Below are 9761 nucleotides of genomic sequence, written 5' to 3'. Positions count from 1 at the left end.
ATGAATCATCTCTATATGGTTTGATTATGCTTATTCTAGATCTGTATACTGACGCATGTAATGTTCTGATCTAGGTATAACTTAAGTTTGAAATAGTTGCAACTCATGAATGAATATTTACAGATGTATACGTTGGTTGACTTTGATAAAAGCGCGTACATACGCAGGTTATATACATCTAAGTAGCGTATACCATATACACCATGATATTTGAAGTTATAGGTGGTTCTGGAAGTTGATGCAAAGTCTGAGTTCTGGTGACTGTTTACTGGTGTCAGTATTCAGATTGGTTGATTATGATTGATGGATGAGATCTATAATGGATCAGGATCATAATGATTTATCTTTATGTGATCTGATGGACTAGATCTAGTTGCTAACATGCGTATTATCCTTGTATATGTAATGATCTGGTTATGTGTGAAGTCAGGAAGTGCAACGAAGACATAAGTAGGTAATTAATGACATATATGCTGGTTCGCTTTGGTGAAGTTGCGTATACACACTGGTTCCGCTCTTCCAAGTAGCATATGCACTCTGATGCATGATTTTTTTTAGATCTGAACATTGTTGCAGAGTTTTGTGTTCTACTCTGTGTTCTGGTGATTGCAGTTTGTTGACAGGGTTTCAGTGATTCAGTATTGGGTGATTCAGAGATTGATGATGCTAGTGTTGATTGATTGTGTGCTTCAATGATATTGATGGGTCCAGTATGAAAATTGGATGAAATGTGGCCTTCAGATTATGATGATGTGTTCCATGAGTATCCAGTTTGAAAATTTATGAAACGTGGTACCTGGAGGAAGAAAGAGAAGGTTGTAGCCTTCTGTAGGTTGGCACCTACGTACTAGTACATCAGCTAGTACAAGAGCTAAGGGGGTGGTAGCTCCCTTCCAGTAGCAGCTGGAAAACGAGTGATGGTTGGAGCATTTAGTAGGCTGGCACCTACATACTAGTAAAAGGATCGGCTAGTACAAGAGCTAAGGGGGTTGCAGCTCCCTTCCAGGAGAAGCTGGAAAACGAGAGAAGGTTGTAGCCTTCTACAGGTAGAAGCCTGTGTATTGGTATAAGACTGCACCAGTACAGAAATATTGTAAAAAGAAGTTTCTTATTAAAGAAAGATAGAGACGACTTGTAGCAGGTGGTTTTCACCCACATTGGGTTTCCACCTTACATCATGGTGTTCATGTGTGCTTCTTGTGTGTGATGATCTGTTCTGTTTACTGCTCCTGTTTACTGTTCATATGGTTAATAATGTTCTGATGCACTCATTAAGGATCAACTAACTGAATCATAAGTTTACTGGATATACGCTTGTTGCATTAAACACAGTTGCGTATACACGCGGTTTGCCTTAACTGAAGTAGCGTATATGAATCTGAATATGGAAATGAAAAAGTTATATTGATTTGATAATACTGATTCACCCCCCCTCTCAGTATTATTTCCAACAGTTACAGAGTCTAAAAGGAAGAACTCTGTAGGTGAAAGTTCCCCAAGGGCTGGTAAATGTTGTCTTATTTTGGTATTCCAGGGCAATCTGTATTTGGTTGTACCCACAAAACTTGTCTAAAAATGAGAAAACTTTCTTCCCGGATAAGGTATCAAGGACCTAGTCTATACATGGCAAGGGAAAATGATCCTTTTGAATGGCTTTGTTGAGTTTTCTATAATCCACACAGACCCTCCACTTGTCATATGTTTTGCAGACAATGACAAGTGGAGATACCAACTAACTGTTAGAAATAGGGTAAATGAAATTGTCATTCGGGAGTTTCCACAATTCTTCTTTTACTACCTCCCTCAATTTAGGGTTCATGTGTCGCTGTGGTTGTCTCACTAGATTACAACCGTCCTTCAGATAGATGTGATGGGTGCATAGGCTGGGATGGATACCGTTCATGTCTGTATAATCCCATGAAAACAGCTTTTTGTATTTCTGTAACAGTTGTAACAACAATCTATTCTACTCAATAGTCAAACTTGGATTGACATTAAGATATTTTCCTGGTTCTATTTCAAGAGGACTGCTATTAATACTTGGAGCGGTTTTCATCTGTTCAAGGATAAACTTTCTACAACATCCTCCTCCCCCTAGTTTTCAATGGAAGTAACATAAAGTGAATTACTAATGAAACCACTTATGATATCATCTTCCATTTCATCCTTAAAGTATTGTGCCTTCCCGAGGGTGAGAAGTGGTTGTGAGTGATGTGAATCGAGTTCAAATTCATCCCACAAGGGGTTTCCCAAAGTTGTATTTGGTTTTGCTGGGGGATAAAGGCTAAGATTCTTGGTGGCTTGGCCATCAGAAATCATCATGGACCCATACCTACATCCTATGAATGTATATGCAGTGGCTAGCCATGGCCTTCCTAAAATTAAAGGATGCCCCCCAGGTTTGATTTAGTTTGTAAAATAATGAAATCAGCAGGATATCACCAAGAATCTACTGTAATCACTACGTCTTCTATCATTCCCTCAGGTTTGACACGGGACCTATCTGCTAGTTCCAATACTGTAGGTGTGTGTCTTAGTCCATGTAATCCTAAGGTGATGAAGAGTTATTTCGTCATTACATTAATGGTTGCCCCTAAATCAATCAATGTATTGGTAATGGGCTTGCCATTGATGTAAACAGCGACAGTAGGATTCCTTAGATCATTGTATTTGGTTAAAAGGGGTTGATCAATCATCAACTCAGACAACTTTCCCATCACATGAATAGTAGCAGGGTCCTTAGGCTTCCTTCCAGGCTTTTTAACACACAAATCCCTTACTATTTTTGCATAGACAGGCACATCTCTGATAGCCTGTACTAGAGGGATCCGTATGTGTAAGTGTTTTAAGTGCTTGAGAAAATTTGATTCCAAGTGTGAAGTCATACTAGTTTCTGCTAGCCTTCGAGGATATGGAGGGTCCTTAGTTGTTATAGTCAAATCGGTTGTTACAAGTGTATCATCTTTACTCAGACTGGTTGTGACAGGAATGACAGTCCCCTCCGAATTAGCTGTTACAGGTGTGACAACAACTTCAAAATCTGTAGAACCCCACTTGGGTGACTCACACTCTTCTTCAGTTGTAACAGGGGAGAGTTTTGGGTGAACTACTTTCCCTAACCAAATATGGATTTCATTATACCCGACAGGAGTGATACAATAAGTCTGAAAGGTGGTAGAAGGTTCAATGTTCTGGGTTGCCTTATTGTTTGGGTTAGTGTTAGGTTGCATTGGTAATTGGGGTTGTATAGACGATGTAGAAACAAGTGCTTGAAGAGGTGGCAGTTGCAACTGCTATTGTGCTGGTATTTTCGGAAGAACTGGTCCTAGGGAATTCCCTCTTCAATTTTGAGTCTAAGGATATGGTTGCGATGGAGAGAATAAGAAAGGTGACGAGGAAGACCACTAATTCCAAGGTGAAGGATATTGTTTCGGAAGAGGGGCAGAGTACTGCCATGGAAATTGTTGAACATTATGTGTACTATTCCATCGATTGAAAGAAGAGAAATCTTGAGGCATACCTGGGGGTTGTGATTGCCATGGATTCCTGGATCCAATGAAATAGGAAGACTGAACCTCTTCGCTTGATTCCTTAAGCACATATTTCAATCTGGGAAGCTCTGGGAAATGACCTATGGAATGCTCTAGATCACAGATGTTGCACAGGGCGATGTTGTTTACCCTAAATTCCTTCCGGGAATGCTTGTCCTTTCACAATGGGTAGAACATGTCTAAAGCTGCATCAACATCGTTCTATGATTTCTTCACTTGTGCTGTTGTTATTTGAGCAGACAGGGTACTAAGAAGATCCGTTTTAAGATTCTCGAACAAGTTCCCAATTTCCGCCCTGGTCACACCACCGTTTGCAGATTTCTGTATCCGGGTAGAGGCATCTCACACCCCGCTTCTCCCCTTCGATAATCCTCTTGAGAATCTAAAACAAAGATTTACTATCTTAGGAAATGGTTCCTGAGATATATCCCCTTTCCCTAATAGGTTCAGGGTATCGAGGCAGTCATCTCTCATACCCCGTATGAATATGGTCTTCAACATCTCTTGATCTAAGTTATTATGTTTAGATCTCTGCAAATTGTAATGGAATCGCTTCACATAATCCTCCAAGCTCTATTCCTCCTTTTGTGTCATCTTGAATATTTCTTCCCGCAAGTCCCTGGTTATGCAATAATCCTGATACTTAGATAGAAATGTTTCTTTCATGTCGCTCCATATTCGAATGGTAGCAGAGGCTAATCCCATGAACCATCTCAATGTTGCTCCTTTTAGAGTAGCAGGGAATAATTTTAGCTTTTGAGCATCTAAAAAATAATCATAGCTCCTGCACAAGACATCAAATTCAAACAAGAAGGTGTCAGGATCTTCTTCAATCATCCCTTGGAAGGATGGAAGAGATGATAAAGGAATATTTTTCATGGGAGCTTCACCTCTGATATCCCATATTGGAAACTCAAAGTTGGTGATGGTGGCATCTGTTTTAGTGTTGTTGTCATTATTATCCCCCAATGTTGATCCTCCCGATCCTTGCTGTGACAGGTCTTCTCCAGACCGTCTTGGTGACTATCTTGTGGTTGAAGATTTGTTAATTGATAGCTCAGGATACTTTGGGGCTAGCTGTTTTACGACGCTTCCCGAATCGGGAAGTTGATAAGTCAATGAATACTTTCCTGCCTCAGGCTCTTGGTGTTCCCCACTAGTTTCCTCTTGACCCTCAGTCCGAACGTCCTAATCACTAGCCTTCCACTGCTGCTCTTCATTTGGATACTTAGTTTCTACAGTGGTTATACTAGTTCTAGTATGACATGGTCCGGAGATAGAGGAACCAGATGCTTTTGTTCTTATTATGGGTGTAACAACTCTTTGTGGCCCAGTTTTCCTTGCGTCCCTCTGAGAATTTGACTGTTCTTTTTCTTCTTTTGAGATCAGCTCATGAATAAATGTTTTCCTCCCCATATTTGCGCTCTTCTTATTTCTTTTATGACTCGTTTTTCCTATGACTTGTTAGAGTGGTTGCAAATTGAGATTTCTATTATTCTTACACTTTACACATGGACCCTAGACGTATTTATTCAAATCCTAAGTGTCTCAACTTATATAGTGTTGAGCCCACTCAAGTATATTAAAGCGATGCAGAGGTTCTTAACTCTCCTCTTACCACCCCGCACCTGTAAAACTAAGAGTACATCTAAAGAATCAAGAAATTCACACAACCTAAGTGTCTTAATGACCACAAGGGTGAGCCCACCCAGGTATATTAGAGCGATGCACAGGTTCTTACCTCTCGCCTTACCGCTTGGCGCCTATGCACTTGAAACACTCTATTGACAAACACACAGATGATTGCATCGTCGACTGCCTTCCCCGGTGTTGACAGTGCTGGACCTGCCAACATGTCAAGAGGATATCCTTGGTAAGAAGTCCCAATTAGACCTTAGACCGTTTGGTGTAGGAGTCCTAGCAGTGAATAATAAACCTAAGAGATTAATACTAAAACCCCAAGGGATTATGAACCCAAGGGAATAATATAATATTAAACCCAGGGGACTAATATTATAAACTCAAGGTATAAAAGCCCAAAGATAATTATTAAAAATACTAAAATAAACATGGTTGAGCACAATTGATTTTCATATCGAGACAATCCTTGTCACAATGCGACATTGGACCATTGTTGACCATGATTCAACATGGCTCATTATAGTTGCCCATTGTTAAATAATATTAAACCCTAGGAATATGAACTTTTAGGTCAATAAACCCAAGTTATTGATATTATAAACCCAAGGGAATAATAAACCTAAGAGATAAAAATTATAAACCCAAGGTCTATAAACCCTAACATGAATATTATAAACACTAAAATAAACGTAGTTGACCATGGTTGACCATGGTTGATTTCCATATCCATATGGTTTGACCATGTTTGAACATGGTCAGCGATGATTGACCATGGTTGACCATGTTTAATATTATAAACCCAATGGACTGGTATTATAAACTCAAGGGAATAATATACCCAAGGGATTAATACTAAAACCCCAAGGGATTATGAACCCGAGAGAATAATATTAAACTGAAGGGACTAATATTATAAATTGAATGTATATAAACCATAAGATAAATGTTATAAACATTAAAATAAACATGATTGACCATGGTTGATTTTCAAATTGAGACAATCCTTATCACAATGTCATGTTGGACCATAGTTGACCATGGTTGATTTTCATATCAAGACAATTTTTGTCACAATGCGATGTTGGGCCATGGTTCATCATGATTAATTTTCATATCGAGACAATCTTTGTCACACTATGGCATTCGAACATGTTTGACCATAATTGACCATGTTTGATTCTATAAAACATGGTTAACCATGATCAACCATAGTTGTCCATGAATTTATCCAATCCGTCTTCTTTCCTAGTCCACTAAACAATATAATATAATACGCTCAATGCATGATACGCGTTGTTTCACCGGAAATTGATAAAAATATTCATGAAAAGACATGAGAAACTTAACGTTACGATATAATCCGTTCGCTAAACCATGCACATTGTTTCACAGTAAATTAATATAAATAATGCCAAAAACAAAATCTTGTGAAGAGTTAGACTAGAAATTTTAGTTTATGAAGAACATATGATATAATATGTTTACCAAATACTGTTTACCAAATACTGACCCTTTGGATCTTAATGTATTTATTAAGGTTTTGGAGCGATCGTGTACAGCGTGATGTGGAAGAAGCGTTCACGTAACGAATTGTGCTTCATTAAATCAGACATACCTTTAGTCATAAAAAAATTATTAAGAGAAGCCATTCGAATTTTCAACTGCCACCTACACAAGTTTTGTTCTGCAACGAGCTTGCACTCCACAATGGCCATGAGCTTATGCAAGGTATGAGCTTGCATTCCACAATACGGTGCCGTGCATAACTTGATGTCTACTCAGCAGACAATGGAAAGGCATGGTCCATTAACATATTGGGCCGGCGGCGAGCACAATAGAATGATATGCCGGGAGTAGGATACTTACCACAAACATATCATCTTGCTCCATATTGTTTGAGGGAGCACTGATTTACACTGAACCGCCATGGGAACCCCAAAGCCTCACGTAGCTATTTTTCCTGGCGCGGGAATGGGCCATCTCATCCCTGTCGCAGAGCTCACCAGGCACCTCTCCGCCACCCATGGACTCTCCATCACCCTTATCACCTGCAAATGGATGTTCTCCCCTCGCCTCATGGATGCTTATTCCAAGTCCATGGCGTCCTCCGGTCTCGACATCAATTTCATCCAGTTGCCGGAGGAGGAGATCGAAGGCGCACAACATATGAAAACCGAAACTTACTTATCTAAGCTTTTTGAAAAATCCAAAGGATCAGTGGAAAATGCTCTCAGATCCCTCCTCCACTCTGCCTCTCCCCTCTCTGCTTTCATCACTGATTTTTTCTGCTCCACTATGCTCGATGTGACCGCCGAGCTCCGCATACCCACATACGTATTCTTCACTTCCCCTGCGTCTGTGCTTTCAGTCCTGTTATCTCTTCCAAAGCTCGTCTCGGAGATTCCAATTTCGTTTAAAGACATGGATTTTCCAATAGAGGTACCGGGCACTCTGCCGATCCCTGGCAGAGATATGTTGACTCCCCTTCAGGACAGGTCTGATGAAGGCTTTCACTGGTTCTACCGCCATTCCTCGCGTCTGTGGGAAGCGACGGGCATTTTGATCAACACCTTCGAGGAACTGGAGCCTGAAGCTATCAAAGCTCTGGTGGCAGGAAAGATATGTAATCCGACGGATATTGATCGAATGCCCCGCTTTTATCCAGTTGGGCCGCTCATATCATCGTCGCCACTTGAACACAATGACAAACCTGTCGAAGATGGAGGGGCGGATTGCCTCAAGTGGTTAGATAAGCAGCCGCCTTCGTCGGTTCTCTTCGTTTCCTTCGGAAGCGGAACCGGTCTCCCAAGGGCTCAGGTGATCGAACTCGCCTTGGGATTGGAAGCAAGTGGCCATCGCTTCCTGTGGGTGCTGCGCAGTCCGTCGAGCAGCTTTCTGTCTATCGAGGAAACAGAGATTTCTCAACTGTTACCTGAGGGATTCGAGAGCCGAACCCAGGACCGAGGACTTGTTGTTGCTTCATGGGCGCCTCAGATTCCTGTTCTCTCTCACCCATCCACCGGCGGTTTCCTTTCTCACTGCGGCTGGAATTCCACACTGGAGAGCATCTCACATGGAGTGCCCATGATCTGTTGGCCTCTCTTTGCCGAACAGAGGATGAACAGGCTTCTATTGGTTGATGAGTTTAAAGTGGGAATCCCAGCAAAGATGGAAAGCGATGATTTCGTAAAGAGAGGAGAAGTGGAGAGAGTTGTTAGGGAGTTGATGGAAGGAGAAGGCGGGATGAGGGTAAGGGCGAGAGTGAAAGAATTGAAGGAGGCGGCCGTGAGTGCGTTGAAAGAAGGGGGTTCTTCGTACAAAGCCATGGCCGCTGCAGTGTCTGAGTGGGCAATGAGCGCAGCAAACTCATGAGCCACAGCACCCAAAACATGACTTCCATTCGGGACGAACAACCTCTAGATAGGAATTCTGTATGTCGATGGTTATCATCCATTCAAATGTAACACCTTGCCTTTCATATTACGGTAGTTTTATTTCACTTAGATTAGATTTAAAAAATGGAAATGGAGGGAAAAAATGTTTCACGCCACCACATAAAGGCCACAGACGGAGCGAGCTGTGAACCCATGGCAAATCAGTGGTGCTATGCTGTTTTTTTATGTTTTCATATTTCATATTATGACTAGTTTTCCATTTTTATATGATTGTTTGTCACGTATATATATTTTGGCTTAGCAATGTATTCATCATTCCCCGTTTGTTTTAAAACAAGATTTTTTCAATATCCCCTGCTCTGGTTAGTGAAAACCATGCTTGGAATTAAATTTTCTAGTTTCTGTTACTTGTTATGGCATATACTTGACATCACTGTTTGATTTTAGAGTGTAAATTCTGTAGCAGAAGCTGAATCATATTGATGATTTCAGGACAGTGACAGCCATCCAATATTAAAGATCGTAAATCTCAGGAGTTTGCGCGCTTATAGTCTTTGATTGTAGAGGATTTGAACCCGTGGATTTTTATTTCAAAGATGGAAGGATGGGTCGCAGAGTCTTTTCCTGAACCCTTTGAATGTTCTCCGTATCTTTTGAAATTTCTGAATTTGATATTTTATTCTTTATTTTATGAAATATTTGTCTTTGTACAAAAAAAAAAATACAAGCAAATATTTTTGAACCATGATCAACAATCTGCAGCTCCTTCTCTAATCCTGTTTCAAGATTTTTAGTTTCAAGCCCCTCTGTTTCTTGAATTTTAGCATTGAAAACTTCCACCATGTTAAACCAATCACAGTCCATGTTTTACAATCCTTTCCTTCTCATGATATTTATGGTTCTTATTGCATTTATGCTCTACTCCAAGTGACCTTCCCCTAGATCTTTGCTGTTGCAATTTTTGGGATTGTGGATCATTTAAAACTACGTCCATAGCTTCCCAATGGATTGAAAAATTGGCATGAAGTTGATATCTCTGGTTTGTATCACCATTCTCCTTACCTAACTGCTCAGATTTTGCATACCAATATTGTGATTGGGAGGGAGATCACACATACTCAAGGATCTATCGCATATGGCAACTGAATTATCTTCGTCCTCTAGATTGGGGGGC

The 9761-nt window shown here is 40.5% G+C and overlaps 1 pseudogene; it reads left to right on the top strand.

Moving 5' to 3' along the window:
- Positions 1 to 6980: 6980 nt before the first annotated feature.
- On the top strand, positions 6981 to 8854 carry LOC149177100 (UDP-glycosyltransferase 72B1 pseudogene; annotated as a pseudogene).
- The last annotated feature ends 907 nt before the right edge of the window (positions 8855 to 9761 follow it).

The sequence above is a fragment of the Pinus tabuliformis genome, chromosome 4_1 (genome assembly GCF_031772625.1).
Source record: "Pinus tabuliformis cultivar Carrire ecotype Pingquan chromosome 4_1, CPIR1, whole genome shotgun sequence".
NCBI lineage: Eukaryota > Viridiplantae > Streptophyta > Pinopsida > Pinales > Pinaceae > Pinus > Pinus tabuliformis.
The sequence above is the reverse complement of the archived record's forward strand: the minus strand, read 5'-3'. Positions and strand labels throughout refer to the sequence as shown.